The following is a 26,525-nucleotide window of genomic DNA, read 5'->3' as shown; positions in this document are numbered from 1 at the left end:
TACTCAGGTTATTCAAGTTAAAAAGGGAACTAGAGAAAGGCAAAGTGGCATTATTATTGTGTTATTATAGTGTTATTATTTAAAGAAATAATAGTGGAAGGGTTTTCAAACCTTGAAAAGCTAGATATAGATAAGTAATACATGATGATGGTAATTAGATATATAGATCCAGATATTGATCTATTTATATAATCAGTTATAGGAAGGTCAAAGATTCCGATCAGATTCAACCCAAATTATAATGCCACAAGACAAATTGTAACTGAAAAAGAAGATCCTGAAAGCAGTGAGAGAAGAAAGCAAATAACATATGAGGGAAATCCAGTACACCTGGCAGCAGACTTCTTAGCAGAAAGTTTACAAGCCAAAAGAGAATGGGATGATATATTCAGCATACTAAAGGAAAAAAAAAAAAGAACCAAGAATACTGTGCCACGCACAGTTATCCTTCAGGAATAAAGGAGACAAAGACTTTCCCAGAACCCCTTCTGGCCCCCAAAAGTAAAGAAATTTATCAGACCTATTCCATAAGAAATGCTAAAATGTGATTGTTATAGTAATAATTTGTTAAGAGACAGGTAATAGAGAAATAAAAATAGACTGCAACATAATAATAGTAGAGTGCTCCAACATCCCATTTAAGGCCATAAGCAGATCTTCCAGGCAGAAAATCAACAAAGAAATATCAGAGTCACACTATATTCTAGGCCAATTGGACCTAACATGCATTTACAGAACATTTCATCCAACTGCTGCCAAATACAGATTTTTCTCACCAGCACGTGAAACATTCTACAGGATAGACCATATTTTAGATCACAAAACATGTCTTAACAAATTTGAAAAAGTAGAAATCATATCAAGTATCTTTTCTGACCTCAATGGAAGAAAGCTAGAAATAGCAAGAGAAACTTTGAAAACTGCACAAAAACCTGGAAATTAGACAACATATTTCTGATAGAACAATGGTTCAATGAATCAATTAAGAAATTTAAATACTTATTGAAAAAAATGAAAATAGAAGCACAACATATTAGAATCTGTGTTATATAGCAAAAGGGGTACCAAGATTGAACCGTAAAGAAACAGAAAACCAGAGTAGATCAGTAAGAAGTAATGAGATGGAAGCAGTAATAAAAATTCTCCCATCAAAGAAAATCAAAGGACCTGATGGATTTATTGCTGAATTCCACAAAACATTTGAAGAAGAACTAATACCAATTCTACTCAAACTATTTCAGTAATCAAAGAGAAGGGATACAACCAAACTCATTTCAGAAGGCCAGAAATACTCTGATATACAAACCAGAAAAAGAAACAACAGAAAAAGAAAATTATAGGCCAACATCTCTGATGAACATAAATGCAAAATCCACAACAAAATACTAGCAAACAGAATTCAGCAACACATTAGAAAGATCATTCACCATAGTCAAGTAGGATACACCCCAGGGATGCAAAGATAGTTCACTATATGCAAATCAATAAACATGATAACATTATATCAACAGAATGAAGGAAAAAAAGTAGGATGATTACAATAGATGCCGAAAATCATTTGATAAAATTCAACACTTCTTCATGATAAAAACCCTCAACAAATTGGGTATAGAAGGAACATATTACAATGCAATAAAAGCCATATAACAAGCCTATAGCTAATATTAAACTGAACAGAAAAAATTGAAAGCCTTTCTACTAATATCTGGAGGCAGACAATGAAGCCTATATTCACCACTTCTAGTCAATATAGGACTGAAAGTTCTAACCAGAACAATTAAGCAAGTGAATGAAAGAACAGGCATCCAAACTGAAAGAAGTTGAATCTCTCTTGTTTGCAGATAACATGATCTTATATTAAGAAAAAAATAAAGACTCCACGAAAAAACTCTTAGAATTGATAAACAAGTTTAGTAAAGTTGCAGAATACAGAATCAACATATAAAAATCAGTAGAATTTCTACCTGCTAATTGCACTCAATCTAAAAAAATATATTTAAAAAATCTCACTTAACAATAGATACAAAGAATATAAAATACCTAGAAATCAATTAAACCAAAGAAGTGAAAGATCTTTACAAGGAAAAATATAAAACGCTGATGAAAATCACTGGAGAGGACACGCAAAATGGAAAGATATTACGTGCTCATGAATTGAAAGAATTAATCTTGTTAAAATGTCTGTAGTGCCTGTAATGATCTACAAATTCAATGCAATTTTAATGAAAATACCAATGACATTCTTCACAGAAATATATAAAAACAATCCTCATCCTAGCATTCACAGAAGAGAAAGAAATAACAGGCATCCAAGTTGGAAAAGAGAAAGTCAAACTATTGCTGTTCACCATATGATTGCATAACAAGAAAACCCTAAAGACTCATCCAAAAAGCTCTAGATCTGATAAACAAATTTAGCAAAGACTTGGGTTACAAAATCAATGTACAGAGATCAGTAGCAGTGCTATACATCCACAATGACCAACCTCAGAATCAAATCAAGAACTTGGTCCCTTTTATAACAAATACAAGAAATAAATAAAACACCTAGAAATATACTTAACCAAGGAAATGAAAGATCTCTACAAGGAAAACTATAAAACACTACTGAAAGAAATAATAGGTGACACGAACAAATGGAGACATATCCCATGCTTATACATGGGAAGAATCAATACTATGAAATGACCATACTGTCCAAAGCAATCTACAGATTAAATGCAATTCCCATCAAAATACTATCAACATTTTTCATAGAACTAGAAAAAAAATCCTAAAATTCACATGGAATAAAAAAAGAGCCTGTATAGCCAGAGCAATACTAAGCAAAAAGAACAAATCCGGATGCATCACCTTACCAGACATCAAATTATACAAGACTATAGCTACCAAAACAGCATGGTACTTGTATAAAAATGGGCACATAGACCAATGGAACAGCATAGAGAACCCAGAAATAAAGCCAAATACAGTCCACTGATCTTCAACAAAGCATACAAAAACATAAACTGGGGAAAGGACGCCCTTCAATATTGTATGACCTTCAACAAAGCACACAAAAATATAAATTGGGGAAAGGACGACCATTCAATAAATGGTGCTGAGAAAATGGGCAAGCCACATGCAGAAGAATGAAACTGGATCTTCATCTCTCACCTAATACAAAAACCAACTCAAGATGGATCAAAGACTGAAATCTAAAACCTAAAACCATAAAAAATTCTAGAAGATAACATCAGAAAACCTCTTCTAGACATTAGCTTAGGCAGATAATTCATGACTAAGAATCCAAAAGTAAATGCAACAAAACCAAAAAATAAATAAATAGGACTTAATTAAACTAAAAACTTCTGCACAACAACAGAAATAATCAGCAAACAGACTACCCACAGAGTGGGAGAAAACATTCGCAAACTATGCATCCAACAAAGGACTAGTATCCAGAATCAAAGAGGAGCTCAAACAAATCAGCAAGAAAAAAAACAAATAATCACATCAAAAAGTAGGGAAAGAATATGAATATACATTTCTCAAAAAAAGATATACGAATAGCCAACAGACATATGAAAAAATATTCAACATCACTAATCATCAGATAAATTCAAATTAAAACCACAGTGAGATACCACCTTACCCTTGCAAGAATGGCCATAATTAAAAGGTGAAAAAATGATAGATGTTAGAATGAATGTAGTGAAAGGGAACACTTTTAAACTGCTGGTGGCAATGTAAATTAGTGCAACCACTATGGAAAACAACATAAAGATTCCTTAAAGAACTAAAAGCAGATCTACCATTCGATCCAGCAATCCCACTACTGGGTATCTACCCAGAGGAAAAACAGTCACAATATGAAAAAGATGCTTGCACACACATGTTTGTAGCAGCACAATTTGCAATTGCAAAGATATGGAACCAAACTAAGTGCCCATCAACCAACCAATGAGTAGATAAAGAAAATGTTTTACATATATACACACACATATATATACACATATATATATACACACACATACACATTTATATATACATATATACATGATGTGTGTGTGTATATATATATGTATGTATGTGTATATATATATATAGATAAAACATGGAGTACTACTCAGCCATAAAATGGAACAATAATGTCTTTTGCAACTTCTTGGATGGAGCTGTAGGCCATTATTCTAAGTGAATTAACTGAGGAATGGAAAACCAAATATCGTATGTTTTCACTTATAAGTGGGAACTAAGCTATGAGGATGAAAGGCTCAAGAATGATCTAATAGACTTTGGGGACTCAGGGAAGATGGTTTGGAGGTGGGTGGGGGATAAACAATTATTTATTGGATACAGTGTACACTGCTCGGGTGATGGGTGCACTAAAATTTCAGAATTCACTTCTAAAGAACTTATCCATGTAGCCCAAAACTACCTGTATTCAAAAACTACTGAGCAATAAGAAGAAAAAAATCCTCAAATTTGCATAGAACCACAAGAGACCTTGAATAGCTATAGCAATCTGGAGCAAAAAGAACAAAGCTGAAGACTTCACACTATCTGACTTCAAAATTTACTACAAAGCTATAGTAACCAAAACCGGGTAGTACTCACCTAAAGAGATATACATTGACAAATAGAATAGAACAGATAATCCAGAAGTAAATCTACACATTTACAGCCAACTCATTTTCAAAAAAGCACCAAGAACATATATTTGGGAAATGATGACCTTAATAAATGGTGCTGGAAGAATTGAATGTTCATATACAGAAGAATAAAACTAGATTCCCATCATTCGCCATATACAAAAATCAACTCCGAATGTATTAAAGATTTAAGTGTAAGAACTAAAACTATGAAATTACTGAACCATTAGGGAAACACTCCAGGACATTGCTCTGGGCGTAGATTTTTTGGTAAGGCCTCTAAAACAAAAATAGACAAATGGGATTTTATGAAGATAAAAAGCTTCTTCACAGCAAAGAAAACAAAGTGAAGAGGCAACCTACAGAAGGAGAGAAAACATTTGCGAACTATCCACCTGACAGGAGATTAATACCAGAATATATAAGGAATACAAATGACTCAATTGTAAAACAAATACATAATCTGATTAAAAATAAATCATAACCTGAATAGATATTTCTCAGAAGAAGACATACAAATCGCCAACAAGTATATGAAAAAACACTCAACATCACTAGTCATCAGGGAAATACAAATCAAAAACACAGTGAGATATTATTTTACCCCAGTTAGAATGGCTATTATCAAAAAGACAAAAAGTAATAAATGACGTCAAGGATGTGGAGAAAGGAAAACACTTGTGCACTGTTGATAGGAATGTAAGTTAGCATAGCCACTATGGAGAACAGTATGGAGGTTTTTCAAAAAGCTTAAAAGAGATCTACCATGAGATCCAACAATCCCACTGCCTGGTATATATTCAAAAGAAGGGAAATCAATATACCAAAGAGGCATCTGCACTCTCAAGTTTATTGCAGCACTATTCACAATAGATAATATATGGAATTGTCAACGGAGTGTCAACAGATGAATGGATAATGTGGTATATATCCACAGTAGGATATTATTCATCCATAAGAAAGAATGAAACCCTGTCATTTTCAGTAACACGGATAGAACTGGGGTCATCATATCAAGTAAAATAAATCAGGTACAGAAAGATAATTATTGCATGTTCTAACTCATATGTGGGAGGTTATAAAGTGGATTTCACTGAGGTAGAGAGTAGAATGATAGTTACCAGAAGCTGGGAAAGGAAGGGGAATGAGGGAATAAAGAGAAATTGGTTAATGGCCACTAAAATGCAGTCAGATAGAAGGAATAATTTCTAATATTTGATAGTGCAATATAGAAATTATGGCTAACAATAGTTTCATGTATATTTCAAAATAGCTAGAAGAGAAAATTTTCAATGTTTCCAGCAGAAAGAAAAGACAAATGTTTGAGGTGATGGATATCCCAGTTAACATGATTTGGTCATTACATATTGTATACATGCGTCAAAAATCACATGTACCCCAAAGTATATACAACTATGTTGTATTAATAAAAATACAAAATTTCCCTTAAAAAGCTGAAATGGCTAATTAGTATCAGAGAAAGTAAACTTTATAGCACAATGAGGGAAAAAGAAGGATATCACCTAATTATGAACAAGTTAACTCACCAACGAGAGACAACAATCTTAAATGTGCATGCACTGAAAACAGAGGTTCAAAAAATGAAGCAAAATCTGACAAAACTTAAAACAGAAACCCATCATTATAGTAAGAGATTTTAACACTTCTTTGAACTGTTAGAGGGAAAATCAGCAGGAATATAGAACTGAATACTACCATCAACCACCTAGACACAATTAATATTAATAAAACACTCCACCTAATAACAGCAAAAAACACATTCTTTTCAACGGCACATGAGAAGTTCACTAAGATACGTCCTATCCTGGGTCACAAAACAAATGTGACAAATTTCAAAGATTTGAAATAACGTAAGCCATATTCTCTGATTATAATGGAATTAGACTACAGCTTTATAACAGAAAGATAACAGAAACATCTCCAAACACTTAGAAATTATATAAGGTATCTCTAAGCATTCAGTGGTTCAAAGAGGGAGTCTGAAAGGAAGTTACAACATATCTGAGCTAAATGAAAATGAAAATATAATGTATAAAACTAGCGGGATGAAGCTGAATCTGCGCTTAAAGGGAAATTGGTAGGATTAAAGCTTACATTAGATAAGAAATGTCTCATTAGAAATTTAAATTTGCAGATTCTGAATAGAGAAAAAAAAGTAAAAACCCAGATCAAGTAGAAGAAAGGAAATAGTAGAGATAAGAGCAGAAATAAATGAAACAATAAAAATACCCCATCTCACCACTTCTATTTAACATTGTACTTCAAGTTTTATCAAGTGCAGTAAGGCAAGAAAAAGAGACAAATTTATACAGATTTGGAAAGTGGAGAAAATCCATTGTTATCTCTAGATAACACGTTTCTCTACATAGAAAACCTTCTAGAACCAACAAATGAGCTTAGTAAGATGTACTAGGCCATTCTTGTGTTGATATGAAGGAATACCTAAGACTGGATAAGTTATAAAGAAAAGAGTTTTGATTGGCTCATGGTTTTGCAAACTTTATAGGAAGAGTGGTGCTGGCATCTGCTTCTGCTGTGGCCTTAGGAAGCTTACAATCATGGCAGAAGGTGACAGAGAGCCGGCATGTCACATAACTAGAGCAGGAGCAAGAGAGAGAGAAGCGGGAGGTCCCAAACTAGTTGAGTGAGAAGTCACTTATCACCAAAGGGATGGTACTAAACCATTCATGAGGCATCTGCCACCATGATCTGATCACTTTTCACCAGGCCTCACTTCTAACATAGAGAAAACATTGGATTCTCACATTTAGGAGTCCATTTGAGGTCCTTGAAGGAGTGTGCAAAGAGGAGGATAATCTCTCCAGGCCTCTAAAATGGACTAGAGGGGAGGACAGGGCTGTGGTGGCATGTAGCCCTGTTAAACTTTGTAGCAATGATCATGGACTTGTGTACTCACCTCCAATCTCATCTGTCTCCCTTACCATTCAGTATAAATTGAAAATAGGAAGCATTTGTCCATTCAAGTTGGGGCACTTCCTCCATGGATTATTTGGAAAATATTACTGTCTATTATAGTGCATCTCAGTATCCCTTGGAAAGAAAAATACCTGCTTCTTGCCCACCAGCAAGGCTGAACTTCTGGAACCCTGAAGGGGAAAGAGCCACATTCAGAACATGTACTCGAGCAATTTAGGGAGAAAATGCTGCTCCCTAACTCATCTAGTAGGTGATTATGTCCTCGGGTACTTAGAATCCTTGTTTAACATGTGTACTCACCTCCAATCTCATCTGTCTCCCTTACCATTCAGTATAAATTGAAAATAGGAAGCATTTTTCCATTCAAGTTGGGGCACTTCCTCCATGGATTATTTGGAAAATATTACTGTAATCTTCATAGTTTGGGATGATCTCAGTTATAATTCACACACAGTGGCATGACTGGAAGCTGGTGTGTGTGGGTTGTGTGTTTGTGTGTATTTACACATTCATGTGTTTGTAGTGCATGTATGTGTGTCCTTTGAAGAGGCTGGGGATGAGGGATAATAAATTTGTCTGGTTCCCCTCTGATCTCTGGGAATCTGACTACTGCAGGTGGAACTGCAGGCTAAGCTGGGGAGATTGAAGGGAAGAGACAAACCAGACAATTTTTTTTTTGTTTGCATTAAAAATTGAGCAAAAAGCAGGTTACCTTGTTTGCATGAGGAATAGAGGTGGTGATGGGGACAGGTGAGAGAAGAGGATAGTTTTTAATATCTTTTTGTAGGACCAGTTAAATCACCTGAAACTATTCTAACTTTTCCCATGAGATGAATACCACTTTATTGCCAGATAATACACACAATGATAGCTTCTGCTTTCATTTCCTGTAACAAATAATGCATTTTTTTCCTCCAAGTTCCATATGATAAAGAACCTGCTATGTTGCAAAATAGTGTAACGAGGGACAAGTGAAGAACATCAAAAGGGCCCATGAGCTGGTCTGGACCTAGGAACAGAGGTGAGGAGGAAGATGCCACAAAATGTGGGGAAGCTGAGATGGCGTGTGATGGCTTAGGGAGCTCTGCTACAATGTTCTCACCAATAGGTGCTAGAAACAGCTGAAGTTTAATTATTTCTTTCCTCTCTGTTAAGATTATGAAAATAAAATGAAACCGTTGCATGTGAGGTGCTTGGCAATGGATCTGACACATTCTAGGTCCTTGATCAACTGCCCCAGGGGGTCAGGAGAGGAAGGAGCCAAGGATAATACCCAGGTTCCTGGATGGGGTCATTTGCTGAGAATGAGAACACAGAAATAGGCTAGAAGGTAAAGATAAACACAGCAGTGAACACACTGAGTGTGAGGTGCCAGTGGAGACATCTAGAAGAGAGCTGAATGTAGGGTCTGATGCTAGGCAGAGGGTGGGGGGTGGAGATACAGACATGGGCATTAGCAGCATGGGAATGATCATTGAAGGCAGGGAAGTAGATGTCCTAGTGAGAACGTAAAATATGAGATGAAAATGGGCTCATGACAAGATCCAGTGCTTGAGGGGAGGGTGGAGGTGCAGAAAGAGGAGGCAGCAAAGGACCCTGAGAATGGTGGAGGGCAGGATTCAGGAGAGAGTGATATCAGGGAAACCAAGGAAGACAGTTCTCAGAAAGAGACAGAGAAAGAAGTCAACAGTGCAAAATGCTGGGCGGTTCTTGGTCACCTGGTGGAGTTCTCAGGGGTAGTTGCTGGTGAAGGAAGTCCGAGGAGTGAGGGTCTTGGAGCAAGTGTAGAAATGCAGCTGTGACATGGAAGAGGAAGAAACAGGAGATAGTTGCAGGATGAGGTTAAGAGGATGCTGAGAGGGGAGAGTCCTGAGAATGTTTAAGGGCTGCAGCAAAGGAGTGAGCAGGGTCCATGGAACATACCAGAGAAAGGGGAACTGCATTAGAGATCGGTGTTCCTGAAACAGTGGGAGGAAAAGGGACTTGAACTACAGGAGAAGGCACTCACTTTAGACAACAGGAGCACACTGCTTTGTGTGGGGACAGGAGAGAATTAGGACAGATTAATATAAAGGCAGGTCAGTAGGAAGTGTGCTGGTAAGAACTTGAAGATATTACTTTCTACTCTCCATTTTTCTCTGAAAAATGGGAGGTTCTGTCATTTGCCATGAGTGATAAGGTAGGTTGGTGTCTTAGTCTGCTCAGGCTGCCATGACAGAACACCACAGACTGGAGGTTGGACATCCAAGATCAGGGAGCCAGCATGGTTGGGTTCTGGTGAGGTCTCTCTTTCTGGCTTGCAGATGGCTGCCTTCTCACCATGTGCTCACAAGGTGGCTAGAGAGTGATGGGGGTGGCGGGGGGGGGGGGGGGGGTGGAGAGAGAAAGAGAGAGAAAGAGAGAGAGAGAGAGAGAGAGAGAGAGAGAGAGAGAGAGAGAGGTTGATATATTCGTCTTATTGTAGAACACTAATCCCATCATAAAGATTCCACCCTTGTGATCTCATCTAACCTAGTTACTTCCCAAAGTTCTGATCTCCAAACACCATCACATTGGGCTTTAGGGATCCAACATAAGAATTTTGGGAGGGGAGGGTAACACAATTCAGTCCATAGCAGATGGAAGATTAAGAGAATGTGAGAGGCAGTCAGCAGAATGATGAAAGTGTGGGCTCTGGATTCAAACTACCTGGATTTAAATCCTGGTTCTGATACTTCCCAGCTGTGAGGACTTGAGAAATCACTTAGTCTTTCCATGTCTCTTCCTTTATAATCTGTAAACGGGGATAGTGACATCTATCTCACAGAGTGCTTATGAGGATTAGATGAGTTAAAACCTGCAGAATGCTTTGGAGAGTCTTGGCGCATAGGGAGCACTCAATATGTGCTAGTGATTATTAGTTTATATTATCTTTAGCTGTCATGCACTTAACTGATTGTTCAATGGTGTTAACATTTTGCTGTGGTTAGGTATTGTGAATTTGTGATAGGTCATCCAGAAGACTGGTGATTCTGTTAGGCAGTGTGAGTGTTGTGCAGAGGTTGGATCAATACAAGGTTCATGATTTGCTAACTAGGTAAGACCTGGTGGAGTGAAACAGTTATTTAGGAGCCTGGTTGGAATGTTCGGTGTGCTTATCCATGGGATTTTAGCAGGGTAGTAAAAGAGGTATGGTAGATATGGTGAGCAGGTACTCAATGGAGTTCCTCTACCCTGGAGGCAGTAAAGCAAATCCCACATTTACCAGATTCTGTGGCAGCTGGGGCTCTGAATGTGATTTAAGCTTCATTGTCAGAGGTGGGATTGGAGGTTGGAAGTGAGGCAGAAGTCACCCTTTTGCTTTTTCTGGCCTTCTGTGTTAAGGACAGTGGTGTCACTGGATTTTCTGCCATAGCAGAGGCCCACATGTGTCTGTCTATATCTGTGAGTATTGGGAGAAAAGGTGTTGGTCTTTGATTTTTCTTGAATCAATGTGCATTTAGAAGGTATAGCATGGCTCTGCAGCCAGCAGTGCTGGTGGTGACTTCCTGACCCTGAATCAGAGCTGGTTATTTGCAGCCAAGTATCCTAGTTGATGCACACATGGGTGCTGATGCCATGCAGGGTGAGTACAGGAATTTGGCTAGAGAAAATGTCTGAGTTTGATTTTGGTGAGAAATGACCAGGAGGTTGGTAGATAGATGACTGCAATAAGGAGGTATAGAGTGTGATATAGTCAGATATATCCTCAAAGGAGTGAGTATCAAACATTTTGTGGAGAAACTGTGATCTGGATACAACAGAGAAGAGTAAAGAAGGCTTGACTACCTTTCTATCCTAAAATATGTAAGTGTGAAAAAATGGTTGACAATCTTTTGAGAAGTTCAAGGGAGAGAGGGAGAAACAATCTCCAGTTAAGGATAACCCTTTCTACATTTATTTTAAAAAATAATTTTGTGCATTGTATCTTTTCTTCTTCAGTTATGTTTTACATTTGGTTGTAATATATTATGTATTTTAATATGTTGACCTTAAATTCAGGACAGTTAAATTAGTTCTGTTATTTAAATATTATATATTGTTGTAGGGAGACCCCCTGAAACTATTGCTATAGAATAAAAGATGAAATGCTCCTGATTGTTGTAAATACAAAATTGCATGCAGAATTGTGTAAAGACAATGCCAAGTTGGACTGCCAGAATGAGCCAACAGCACGAGATGTGCTTCCCCCTGCAGAGAGCCCATGAATGGACGTGCAGTGAGGGAGGTTTCACATCACCAGGATTCCTATCCCAGAAAAGCAGATGTTCATAGCTCTGGTAATGGAATGCGACCCTCGTGGAGAGCCTATAAATAGATGCATGGGGGGCGCCTGTCCATATGGATAAGATAGGGCTATAAACGCCCTCATCTTGCCGTGACTCCTCTAGGCCTCTTTAGAGTTAAGGCATACTCCCTTCTGAGAAATTCTGGTCTAACCGGCTGTCTAACTTCACGTTCTGTTTCTATGAATTGTTTGCAACCAGCTTTTGCTGCAACTGTTACTGCCGATTAGTATCTTGCTAATCATAGGTTATGGAAAGACTGTGTTCCTGTTTTAAGGCTCTGTTAGAAATTACTGATGCACACACTATATTGTAAATTCTTACCTCTGTATACTGTACTTTTTCATACAGATGTTATGTTAAAGAATTACTTAATCCCCACGTGACCATCTCACCTCATAATGAAATGACCCTAAATCCCTCACTAACCTACCCCCACTCTCACTAAACTTAATAATAAATGCTGGCGTATCCAGTGCATTGTTGGCACCGCGACACCAGAAGGCGGTGACTCCCCTGGACCCAGCTTTCATTATCTTGTGTGTGTCTATTATTTCTCAATCTGCCGATCCACCTGGGAACAAAAAGAGCCCCGTTGCATTGCGGGCTGCTGGCCAGATCCTGCAATATATTATATTATTAATGTTTATATTAAGCTGATATTAATACAATCCAGGTATGTATAAATTAATATGTCAATTGTAATTCCTAGGAAAACCACTTAGAAAATAACTGCAAAATATAGAGTATAAGAAGGGACCTAAAATGACACCATACAAAATAATTGTTTGATATGAAAAAGGTGACAATGTAGGAATAAAGAATTATAATAATTATAAACATACATACATGCAACTAACAAAAGAACCTTAAAAGATGAAGCAAAAACTGACAGAATTGAAAGTATGAATAGATAATTCAACAATAGCAATTAAAGACTTTAATAAAACAATTTCAATAATGGCTAGAAAATCTATTCGGAAAATAGAAGACAATAGAATACCCTAAACCACGTAGACCTAACAAGTTTTTTGAACAGTTCATCTTCCTTCTTTTGAACTTCTTGTTCGCTATTGAGCTAATCACACATTCTTTTCAACTGTACCTGGAATGTTCTTTCAAAAAGACAATATATTAGGTCATAAAGCTTTATTTTATAAACTTCTATAAACTTAAAAAGGTGAAATCATACGAAGTATGTTCTCCAAAGCCAGTGGAATGAACTTAGAAATCAGTAACAATAAGACATTTGGAAAAATCACACATCTATGAAAATTTAAAAATGCACTCTTCAACAACTAAATTGTCAAAGAGGAAATAACAGTGGAATTAGAAAATACTTTGAGATGAAAAAGTCTGAAAACACAGCATACCAAAACTTACAGGATATACTGAAAGCAGTATGCAGAGGGCAGCTTATAGCTATTAATGCCTATGTTAAGCAAAAAGAAAGATCTTAGATTGATAACTTAACCTTCCAGCTTAAGAATCTAGAAAAAGAATAGCAAACCAAACCCAAAGCAAGCAGAAGGAAGAAAATAATAAAGATTAAATATTGCAATGTATGCATATACTACATTTTGTTCAGTCATTCATTAGATGATGAACATTTCAGTTATTTTCACCTTGTTTATTATGAATAATGTCATGTTTTTATATAAATATGTTTTCAATTTTGTTGGAAGCTTACCTGGGAGTGGAATTGCTAGGTCATGTGTAAGCTATGTGATTAACATTTTGAGAAACTGCCAAATTGCTTTCCAATGTGGCTGCACCATTTCACATTCCCTCCAGCAATAAGTGAGGGTTCTGATTTTTCCACATGCTTGTCAGCATTTGGTATTGTGTGACTTTTAAATTATAATATCATGGTAGATATAAAGAAGTATCTCATTGTGACTTTGATTTTTATTTATTTAATAACTAATGATGTGAAATATTTTTCCACATCATTTGAGATATGTCTATTCAAATTATTTGCTCATTAAAAATACTGAGTTATTTGTGTTCTTATCATTTAGGTATAAGAGCTCTGTATATTTTCTGGATAGTAGACTCTTATAAGGTATATGATTTGCAAATATTTTGTTCCATTTCCTGGGTCATCATTCACTTTCTTGATAATATTCTTTGCTGCATAAAAGTTTTTAATTTTGTTGAAGTCCAATTTATGTGTTTTTTTCTTTGGTTGTTTGTGTTTTAGATATCATATCTAAGAAACTACTGCCTAATAAGCAAATAATTTCATTCATGAATGTTTTCAGCTATATTTTTCTTAGAGTATTTTAGTTTTAGCTCTTACAATCTAGTCTTTGATACATTTTGAACTAATTTTTTTTTATGGTATGAGGTATGTTGTATTTTCAAGGTTTTTTTTTTAAATCTTAAAGTATTTTCTAATTCCACTGTGATTTCTTCTTTGACACTTTGGTTGTTGAAGAGTACCTTTTTAAGTTTTCACAGATTTGTGATTTTCCCAAACTTATTATCGTTATTGATTTCTAATTTCATCCCATTGAATTGTTCTGGCACCCTTGTTGAAAATCAATTGTATATTGATGGGTGGATTTATTTCTGAGCTTTAAATTTTACTCCCATGATCAATCCTTGTATCAGTACTACATCATCTTGATTATTTTAGCTTTCCGTTAAGATTTGAAATTGTGAAGTGTGTCTTCTGTCTCTATTCATATGTTTATGTGGGCATAAAGGAAGTCTAAAAGTTGAAACAGTTAACAGTGGTTATTTTCTGAGGTCTGTTTTTTTTTTTTTTTTAATTTTGTGTCATCAGATTCTCTGTAATACTTATCAGAAAAAGAGATTATCTATTATAGTTTTGTAGTATGCAAGTGGCATGCTCAGTGCTGTGCTCCAAATAGATAAAGCTGCATTATGTCAACAAGAGGCTTGTCATCTTGGTAACCAGTTATAGTTTTTATGTCCATGCTCCTCTTTTTGCATTCTATTTGTGTTGAAACAACCCCTTCAGGATCTTTACTGAAACCACTCATAATCATCTCTGGATCTGTGTAGACAGTACAGGCAAAGTGAAATTTTGGTCTAACTGATCCAAATGAACAATCCTTTGAATTGCTCAACCCTGGCTGTTCATTAGACCACACGCAGAGCTTTTAAAAACACAAATGTCTGGACCCTATCCCCAAACTGCAGATGATCTGTGTTTCTTAAAAAGTCAATATGTAATTCTCATGCATAATTGCACTTGAGAACTCAAACATGTGGTTTTTGTGGAATCTTCATAAAATTCAAATGGGAATGTATATGGCAAGCAGAGGCTGACAGCTTGTCTTCCAAGACAATCCTCAGCATGTCCTCAGTGTACAGCACAATAATTAATGGCTGAGGAAGGAATGAATGAATGATGAGATCCCACAGTTTGGCCTTATCCTGGTGTGTTCACCAAGGTTCTGAGTCTGACCCTCAGCCTGAGACTGAGACTAGTGGCTTCATGCTTCATCAAAAACTGTCCAAAGCTGACCTGTCTTGGGGATGCAAAATCTTGCTAACACATGTGATAAACTATGAATAGATGAGTCCAGAATGCATATTTATTAATTGACAGTAAGAAGTATACTTGTCAACTGGACTGGATATTTCTGTTACCCTAACCAGTGCATCCTCTCTCCAAAGACAGACCACATGGGAAACCAAGACATCCATAAGTTGCTTGGGGAGCTGGGAGTCAGAGCCAGTGAGCAGATGCTGCTAGTGTGGATTCTGCCAACAATCTGGAGTCTGAGCTTTTCTTGTACGTTGTAGGACTTACTAGATCAGGGCAATAGGACTTACTGGATCAGTGCAAAATAACCTCCTCCAGCTTAACAGGGCACTTTATTTGTCTCTGTCACGTACGTTTCTTTGAGCTTCATTTCTTATTACCTGTCTTTCTGATTGATATATTGTTTCTTAGGTCATGTGAGATTAAGTCTTATCCTTAAGAAGTCTTACCCTTAAGAGATTAAGTCTTACCCTTATAGAATTTCTATACCTCTCCTGTGATCTAGGTACACAGAATTACATTTAACTGCTAAAACACAAACAAACAAAACCACCCAGCCTTATTTCCCTTACTTCCAAATTCTTACTAAAGGGAGTAGAAGAAGAGGACATCACTCAATATACCACATACCACATAGTAACTGCTGAATCACCAAACTGCGTTGGTAAACCGACCCAATGAGGAAAACTGTGAACTGGTGAATGGGATTCTGTAGCTCTCAAGGTTAGAATCTTCACCAAATTTATCACTTAGCCTTTGACCAAGCTGCTCTCACATATGAAATAGCCAAACAACAACAAGAAAAAACTCTAAGAGGTATAATATATAATTAACATCTATTTAATGTAAAATATTCACTAAATGCACAATTTCTGGAAAAACATAAATTACTTAAATTGATTTACATGTGTGTATAAAACTCGAAAAACAAACACAGGAAATACTGTAAAACTTATATTAGTCTTTTCTGTTTCAAGGGCTTAAGGACCAAATCCTACTGACAGTGGATTCACTCAAACTTATAATGAACATACCATTTTTGTAATAACAAACACAATGTACACCTTGGCAGAAGATGGAAAGCTTTCATTTATGGTTCAGAAAACTTGGTGAACAAGGAATAAAGTCCCACCCAATTGTCAAGGCTGCTTGGGTAGTTCTTACTTCCCTTCTGCTGAAAATTTTTTCCTGGTGAGTTCCACTCCCAGCTTCCCAAGGAGCCTGAGGAGCACAAAGTTTTTTGCAAGTATCATCCATGGTAATGGGAATAAGAGTGAAGTTCCAGTCCTTACTGGGTCAGACACAGAGCAGGGAGAGAGAGGTGACTGGGTGACTGGGTCCTGGGGCTGCCATGCTTCCTGCAGGGGAGTAGCTCAGTGCCAGGCACTCTGCTCCACCTGGTGGTTTGTGGCTGGGAATAAGCCTACGTGATTTTTGTCAAAGAGAGGTATCTAGAATCTAAGAATGTGCTGTTGGAAGGAAACTTACCATAAAGTCCTGCCCCTCTCATGCACTTATAACACCTTACCATAAAGTCCTGCCCCTGTTTGCACTTATAATACCCCTATCAAGTGGCTATGGCTGTGCTTATGCCCCACCAGTGACAGGGGCCTCAGTGTGTCCTAAGGCTTCCATTCCATTTTTGTATGACTCTGACCATAGAAAGGTCTTCTCTAATATTATGAGTTAAAACTTGCCTTTCTCTAACTTCTTCATGTTTCCCAGTTGAAATCACTGGCTACAAATGTGACTCCTCACACACTCAGTGACTATTCAAGTAGGATTCAGAGCAAAGCAGAGGTAAGTGCCTAGCATAGCTGTTCTTTTCCTAAAACCCCTGATTCTGTCCCTTCCCCGGATAGTTTCCTGGGGCATATGCAAATTTTTACTATTGGTGGGTCTTCCCAGCTGGCATTTATTGTCCAGAGGTGGCAAGGTTGGCATGGGATGGTCAGCACAACTCCCCTTCCCCCAGTCTCCAGGAAAAGAAGTGTCTTCTGAGCTGAGCATGCTCACCTTGCTTGGCACTCTTTTGAGCTCAACATAGTCCCCCAAGTTTCTTGGTGGCAGTTTTCTGGTCCACATAATTGCTGACCACACAAGTGAGGCTGGCATTGCACTGGCTTGGGGGCAGGCTCACTGCCAGAGTCCATGGGTTGGGGGGCTGGTCCTAGTGTCCCTCTCTGTTCCAGCTCCCTGGGGAGGCCCTGGCTCTCTCAGGTCACATTCAGGTCCTCTGTGGTCCCTGGAACCCTACATTCCATGGTGACATAGCACCAGCCTTGTATAATGGATGATGACTGAGCCAGGATCTGGAGGAGGGGCACAGACTCTGGGGAAGGAGGGAATAAAATAATAATTATTTTTATTCTAAGGCATGTTCTTCATTGATTATCTAATTTAGTTTCAGAGCACCTTGCTGAGCAGGCAAGATATTTCACAGCCAAAGAAACCAGGATTCGAAGAAGTAAAATAGTTTGCCCAAAGTCATATCCTGAGAAAGTGGTACAGAACCCCAGATTTAGAGAAGGTGTATCAGCCAAAGTCTCGTAGCTTCCTCCACCACTTGTGTGTCCCCTGCCTGTACTAGATGCAGCTGAATCCACATTCATTGTCCTTCAAATGCCTCATCAGATCCTTTACAGTCCCCAGAGAACTTGGAGGGTACAATAAAACCTCTTGGGAAAATGCCTTCCACTGAAGAATTTGCAAAGCTAGTTCTGAAAACTGGGTTTGAGACTCTTAAGCTCTCATTTATATTGAAGGCATAAAAACTTAGGATTTGGAGATCATGGGAAGAAAAGTTCTTTGGAAAGAGCTATGCTGTGAGTTCCCTCCACACCCCATGAGTACCTACCCTTCACCTCAATCCTGGTGAGAGGGGCAGCAATGAGACCATTCAGAGAGCTCAATTTGTGTCCCCTGCAGGGGGATGCACTGCACAGGTGCCTGACTCACATCTGAGAAACTCAAGTGGGAGATGCTGCTGAAACAGCCTATGGCCACAGAGTCAGGACCACCAGTGGGGAAACTACATCCCCATTGAGGAGTCAAGTGAACCTGCCTTTCATCTGCTGGACATGGGACCTTAAAAGAATTGTTCAAGAGGGTCACTTGAAGGAGCAATAGAACCCTAGTAGGAAGAGTCTGTATGGAAATGGACCAGCCAGGAAACAGGGGCCAAAGAGGGAGTCATCAATGGTCACCCTGAGAGTGCGTTGTGAATGACAAAGTAGGATACAGATTCCCAGCATGGGTGAAAAAGGCTATCTATCCAGAGAAGCTGTGAAAATGCCCTGGGGGAGAAATAATTCACCTGGACACTATCAAGCCCAGAGAACCAACTGATGACCACATAGAACTACTCAGGAAGGCCTTTCCCATCTCTTTCATCTCCATCCTCTTTACTGCTTCTCCCTGCCTGTCCTCATGGAGTTGGGGGAAGGAAGTCCATTTTTTGGCTCTTCTGTCACCTTTGTAGGTGTTTACAGGGAATTTTGTCCTCGTCTTTGGGTATCACTCTCCACATCTGCTGCTGATGGGACTGGTCCTGCTTGGCAGGGACTGGGGTGGGCAGGTGCTGCTGACACCTGTGGTTCCTGCCACGGCCTCTGTAATGAGGTCCATGAACTCTGACCTTCCTTATTTTAGCTTAGGCATCTTCTGGCCCACGACCCCTCTCAGTAATTCATTTCTCTATAGAGGCCCAAGAGAACTTCAGAATCTCCCAGCATCATGCACAGGCTGAGGAGAAATTGTTGCACTTCTAGAGGCCCTTGTTCTTCTGAAACATACCATGCCCCAATTTCTGCTCAACAGGGCCCCCTGGGAGGAGGCCCTGCCCTCCCTTGTCAAAGGTAAGTGGGACCTAATCCCCTTGCCTTTGTTTTTCCTGTCAACCTATCTGGAGATCCTATCACCTGGCCTGCTCTGTTCCCTTCTGCCCCACAGCCCCCTCTGTTGAGCCCTAGGAAATGGTGGTATCAAGCCCCTTCTAAATCATAATCAGAGTCTCAACTTTAGCATTTCTTCAATGCTTACTTAGATACAGAATGTTATACATAGATGGTGGAAAATTACTCACATATCTTACCTGGCATTTTTTTAGTTTGTGACTTGGAAGAACTCTATCCTCTGAATCTACAATCTTTAGTTTGGAACACACAAATCTATTTTTTTCTATCAATAAAATTTAGTTCTTGCCCATTTTGGCAGTCAAAAGGTGAACACTGAGTTCTGCATTCTCAGTAGGGTCTAACCTCTGCCTGAAGTAATGGCTGCCTACATCCCAAATGTTGGACATTTGTGGGCAACAAGAATTACAGAAATGGAAAAGATACTTTGGAAACTTCCAGAGAAGAAGGCACTTGAACTGACTCAGTAAGCCCCTCCTAACACTCTGACCACACAATAGTGCTTGATAAAAACATAACAAAAATATTTTAATTATGTAACTTAGGTTCAGGAAAACTCCAGGTACAGAAACAAGAGGGAACTCAATGCTAAGGGGGTGAGTGGGATTTGAAGTTCTGGAGACCCAAGAAGTTATCAGAACCTGAAGCAGACCTTAGAGGCCCATGTTTTATATCCCTACATGAGAATGAAGTCTAGGCTGTGTTTGTGCTTGTAGTGAAGCTGTGCAAAGCCAGATGAGAGGTTGGGGTGGGAGAATGAGTCTGTCTTCTCATTTGGGAAACCAGGTTGGGGAATGCCACCTGTCCTGTCTTAAAGATGGAATCTGTGAGAAATTGGAATCCATTCCTGCACAGTGAATGAGTGTGGACATCAATTTTCACTTTGTGCTAGAACTTTGAGCCCAGAAGCTACCTTAAAAATAGATGAAACCTATAGGACCCCAGCAGGGTAAACAATAAAACCATGAAAAGACTTCCTCAGCTCAGGGCACGGTGTAGGCTCTTGTAAAGAACAATCACTGCTGAAGATATAACAGTAAAAAGTTACCAACATATTAGGAAATGCACAGCTTCTGATAGAGAGTTAGCAAAGGCCACTAACCAGAAGTCTGTCTGGGAACCACAGTTAACAGAGAAATTTGCAACAGAGCTTCAGAAAACTATGCTTAAACTCTAGAAAGAGCTAAAGGGAGAAGTCAAGCCTGTAATACAAAACAAAATATTTTGAAGAAAAAACAGGCAAGAGGGAATGAGAAGGAAGAATCTTAAGCAAAGAAACAGGTAAAAGACATTTGCAAATATTAAAAAGTATTGATGGCAAATATATATGTGTATAGTCAGATAATATTTCAAACTTACTTAGTAGGGAAGTATATCCAGGGACTCACAACTTGGGAGCCTCTGCGTGTCAGAAGTGGACCTCCATTGACTGAGAATATCTACTAAGGGTCACAGTGGAATCAGGTGCCTTCAGGAACCACTGGGGCAGGAGATGTTCTATCCCCAGTGATGGAAGCAGAAGGCTTGGTTAGCCCCAGACACCTTCTCTAGACCTGAGCTCCTCAGTTTTCCCAGGGGTCTTTAGTCATTTCTTATACACCTTGTTTTCTTGGAAACATTTATTGTATCATAAATATTATATTATTAATTTTCTGTTTTTTGAATTTATTGATTGGTCTAATTCAGATCTTCATTTGGCACTGGTTTTGCCTAAGACTGGGTCAGCTATCAACCTGAATAAACATATTACACACTATAGACAAAGATAAAATTGTACAATAAACAGAGGTAGAATGAAAGGAAAACTATAACACAGCAGGATTATATAATGTACAATGTCATCAAACATTATACATTCAATTCACTTAATCTTTGAATTATCTATTCAATGGAACTATTACTCAACAAGGATAAAATAAAGAGATTTCCAGGCAAATTAAAACTGGGAATGCACACCACCATTAGACAAGCACTAAAGAACTTCATGATGAAGAAAAATGATCCTAGAAGGAAAGTTTGAAAAGGGACAAGAAATACTGTGCAGAGAAATTGGCGAACAGGGAATAAATCTGAACACTGATTTCATAAAAAATAGTAATTTATAATTGTGGTAGTGGAAATATAGAAAAATAATATTGAATGAGACAAGAGGAAGATGAGAAGTTTGAAAGTGCTCCAAAGTCTTTTTATTTTTAGGAAGTGGATCTAAAGAGATATTTATATAGGCTTTGTGTTACAGATACATATAAAAATTTCAGGTCAATTCTCTACATGAATGGAAATACGGTGTATAAATTCCAAAAACGTAGAGAAAAAATAGAATAAAGATTTAAACTTAATTACATGAAGGAAAGTAGAAAAGAAAATAGGTAAAACACAACAAATAGAAGGAAATAATAGGTGATAGAAATAATTCCATATACATCAGCAGTCACAATACCTTAAATGGGAAAAACCTCACCAATTAGACACCAGAAATGAAGAGATTTGAGAGAAAGGTAAATTCAGCTAGTGTATATAAGAGACATGATAGAGTGAAAGGAGATTGTCTGAGTTCATTTGGGCTGCAATAATAAAATACCATAGACTGGGTGGCTTATAAACAACAGAAATTTATTTTTCACAGTTGGAGGCTGGGAAGTCTGAGATCAAAGCACCCACAGATTCAGTGTCTGGTGAGGACTTGCTTTCTGTTTCATAGACGGTACTTTCTCACTATGTCCTTATATGGTGAAGAGGGTAACTAGCTCTTTAGTGTCTCTTTTATAAGGGCACTAACCCCATTCATGAGATCTCTGCATGACCTAATCACCTCCCAAAGATCCTACCTCCTATTACCATCATCTTAGGAGTTGAGTTTCAATGTATGAATTCGGAGAGGACACATATATTTAGACCATAGCATGGGTCATACAATAATTCTTCATCTACTAGCAATGTGTAACAACACTTTCAATAACATAGCCTTATAATATATAACACAAAATTGACAGAACTGCAAGAACTGAAGAACAAATCTATTTTCATAGTAAGAGATCTTAACAGGAATCTCAGTAATTGGAAAATGCAGATAAAAATATATAAGGAGACAAATTCTAATTTGATTTAATAGGTAAATACCAAACCTAACACTCAATAATTAAAGGAAGGATTTTATTTTCAGGTACAAATGGAACATTTATAAACGTTGACTATCACTACTAGTAGCGCACAAAGCAAATTTTAATGAATATTATAGAGTACTCTCTTTCTTTTCCAACTATAATGCAAGTTGTTTCCTGCCTGTAGGGATAAATTTTCATATATCATCTGTGTCCTCCACAGCCTCTATAGCACAATTGTGGACACCCAATAAATATCTGATAATTTTGCAATATGAAAGGGCAAATTTAGAGAGATTTAGCAAAGATCCAGAAGTCTTGATATTTTTTGGAGTCTGTTGATAATCATTCCACTCTTAATGCACTAGCAGAAAGAAGAACTCAAGATAGCTCTAGAATCTGTCTGGAATAGACCCCTGCTGCCCACTTAGAGGAAAAAAGGAACTAAGGTGTAACCAATGTCCCTACTCTACCCTCCTCTTTCTGTCTCCAATATCCCCTTTACAAACATTTACTCTGCACACATGTTTGGGATCTCAGGTTCAGTTTTCCAACCGTGTGAGCCATAGTATCTATCTCGCACCAGAAGGACCCTGAAACTTCACTCCACATGGCGCTGATCTGGAACTTCGGGGAGCTACTCCAGCGTGATCCCAGGGTCTGGCCATCTCTGAAGAAGCAGAACTGGAGCTGGACATCTGACCTCTCTAGAGAGAGCTGGGTCTCACAGGTCAGGGTCACTGGGCTCCCACTGATGGGCTGATGGGCTGGGAGGAGTTGGCTCTCAGTACTGGATGTGAAAACAGCTCTAGAGAGAAGAATCACAATAGTCCCAGAGCAATGAGGCTGAGATGTGCTCTGGAGAAAAACATACTTCAAGCAGCAGCACATCCAAAAGCAGGCAAAGAAATGGATGCCATTGATCCCTGACTTCCTTCAGCCCAAAGCACTACTGTACTTCTTTTGGTCCTTGCAGGAATATACCCTGAGGTTTAATGGTATTACAGCCCACCCTTTTCCTCCTGTTCTACCTCTATGTCCCCAGGGAGTCTCCATTTGACCAACTCACTTCACAAAATAATCAAGGCTTTACCTTGGACTTGGATTTTGACTATGTTGGAAGAAACAAGGAAATTACTTCCGTTAAATCCAGTACAGTGATATGCACCATTGTCCTTGAGACTTGCATGATGAATATGGAAGTCAGAGATTTTTTAAGGAATGGCAGGACATTACCATTCTTGTACATAGTATTCAGTGCTACCTCCGCCTTTGCCCGGCACCTCAGAACCACTTCAAACACAGAAAGTGGAGCTTGCAGGATCAGCGAAGCTATGAGAAACACAACAGCAGTTACTTGTTTCATCTCATCATTTCCCTTTTCCTCTCATTGTTTTTCCAGATAGACTGTATTTCAAAAAGTGGGTTGGGAAAAAGGATTATTACAATAATTATAATTTCTTTTTTTTCTGTTTAAACACATGAGCTTTGAGAAAAGTTCAAAAACAAAAAGTTGAAAGGTAAAAATTACCTAATGTCTCACCAGCCACATTTTGGCATATGTTTTTCCAGTTTTCTTTTCCATCTTCATATACTTGACAGTCTATGTGTATGTTTTATGGAATAGGAATTATAATTATAGATTTGATAACTTGTTTTTCAATTAGTATGTTATGAAAACTTTTCTATGTTATTAATATCATTCCTGAATCTGAATCTGACTTTCAGTGGCCACAAAATGTTCCCTAAATGGCCAAAACGTAATTTATTTAATGAGTCTTATTCTTGACAATTTAGGGTCTGCAGTTTTCAGGAATGTACATCTATGATTGTTTCACAAGGCAAATTCTTAAGAGAGAGATTGTTAAGTCAAAGAGCATAAGCATTTTATTTGTTCCTTGCTACCACACTGCTTCTTTTTTCACTAAATTAAAGGACTTTAGGATGAGGTGGTTTCAATTTCAAAACAGGTGGTTTTAGGGCAAAAAAGGAAATGTCTCTTCCTTTATCTCTCATTCTCTCTCTACTTCTCCACCATCGTCTCTCTCTCTCTCTCTCTCTCTCTCTCTCTCTCTCTCTCTCTCTCTGTCTCTTTCTTTCTCTAAATAGAAAATAAAACTCCTGCTACTTATTATTGCAAACAAATAATATGGCTTAAAACTATACATAGATTCAGGAACCTTCAAATAAATTACTCTTCAAATATTCTTTCACTAAAGCAGCTTGCAAAAATAAAATTCCTGGGCCTTACTCTTCTAGCATTTTACTCAGTAAATATAGGGTAGGTCCTGAGTATCTGCATGATTAATAAACTGCTCCGGATATGTGACTCAAATTGAAAGAACCATGAGTTTAGAGACATTAATGCTGTCAGTAGAAACTGCAATGTTTGCACGGTTCATTCACGCAAACTTTAGTTGATATTTATGACAATTATGTCCTTCTAGATACACTACTTGAAGTCAGTGTCCCATGGGCTGAATGAGTTTTATACAGATAGTTTAAATTTTCATCATTTTAATATTTAAACTTAAGCAGCAAATCCCATTCCCTGTCTGGTTGTATTCTGAACTTTTTACTCTCTCCCTGTCTTACCACAGTGTGAAATAAAATTGTCCACTCATGAAAGGTCTGAAGCAAACTTACTTATATAACTAAACACCACTTATTCCCCAAAACAACTGAATTTTTTTAAAAAATGAAAACCCAGATCTTCATTTAATAAAATCAAACTTTACAGAATTACCTAAGTAAAAATAAAAAGTTTTGCCATTTTCTTTATTTTTCAGAAATTATCTTTGTTGAGTATTTGGTGATACTATCTTGATCTTTTCTATGTATAAGGATACTCATGTAGACACATAAATAAATACATTAAGACCACACACGTGCATGGGATCACAATAACATACTGGCTACAACCTGCTTTTTCCCCTTAGCAATATATTTTGGGCATCTTTCTGTGGTATTACTTAAAGATCACTAACCTTTAAAACTCATCTTTATTAAGGCATAATTTACAAACAATAAAGTACAAGTCTTAAATTTACAACTTGATAATTTTGAATAAATATTACCTGATTATTCTTAGCAATGACAAAGTATTCCATTGAATAGATATGCTATAATACATTTAAGCATTTTCCCATTAATGGATGTTTGGGATGTTGTTGTTTCTTGAATGTCAACTAATGCTGCATTAAGTAATTCTGTAGATATATTATTGTATATTTACACATGTATTTCTTAGGACAGATTCTTAGACATGGAATTTCTGGGATGAAGTATAAAAACATTTTAAGTAATAACATATAATGTCAAATTGTTCTTCTAAAAGATTGGACCTTTTAAAATTCAAAAGTAAGGCAACAAAAGCAAACGTGAGACAAGTGGGATTATATCAAGCTGAAAAGAATTTGCACAGCAAAGGAAACAATGAAAAGAGTGAATAAACAACTTACAGAATGGGAGAAAATATTTGTGAAGTGTACATCTGACCAGGTGTTAATATCCAGAACATATAAAGAACTTAAACAACTCAACAGCAATAAAACAAAGAAACTGATTAAAAAACGGGCAAAAGACTTTAACAGACATTTCTCTAAGGAAGACATAAAAATGGAAAACAGGCATATGAAAAAAATGCTAATATTACTAATTATTGGGGAAATACAAATCAAAACTCCAATGAGGTACCACCTAATTCCAGTTAGAATGATTGTTATCAAAATGTCAAGAGAAAGCAAGTGTTGATGAGAATGTGGAGAGGATGGAATCCTTACACTGCTGGTGTCATTGTAAATTAGTACAGCCACTACAAGAAACAGCATGGAAGTTTCTCAAGAAAATAAAAATAGGGATACCATATTATCCAGCAATTTCACTGCTGTGTGGATATTCAAAGGAAATAAAGTTGCTTTGTTGAAGAGATATCTGCACTCTCAAGCTTAGTGTCCACCAACAGATGAATGGATAAATAAAATGTGGTATATACACACAATGGAATAGTATTTAGCCATGAAAAATAATGAAATCCTGTGATTTGCAGCAATATGAAAAGACCTGGAGGATGTAATATTTAACGAAATTAGGCA

This window comes from Rhinopithecus roxellana, chromosome 8 (genome assembly GCF_007565055.1).
Source record: "Rhinopithecus roxellana isolate Shanxi Qingling chromosome 8, ASM756505v1, whole genome shotgun sequence".
In the NCBI taxonomy this organism is placed as follows: domain Eukaryota; kingdom Metazoa; phylum Chordata; class Mammalia; order Primates; family Cercopithecidae; genus Rhinopithecus; species Rhinopithecus roxellana.
This window is presented reverse-complemented; position numbering follows the sequence as displayed.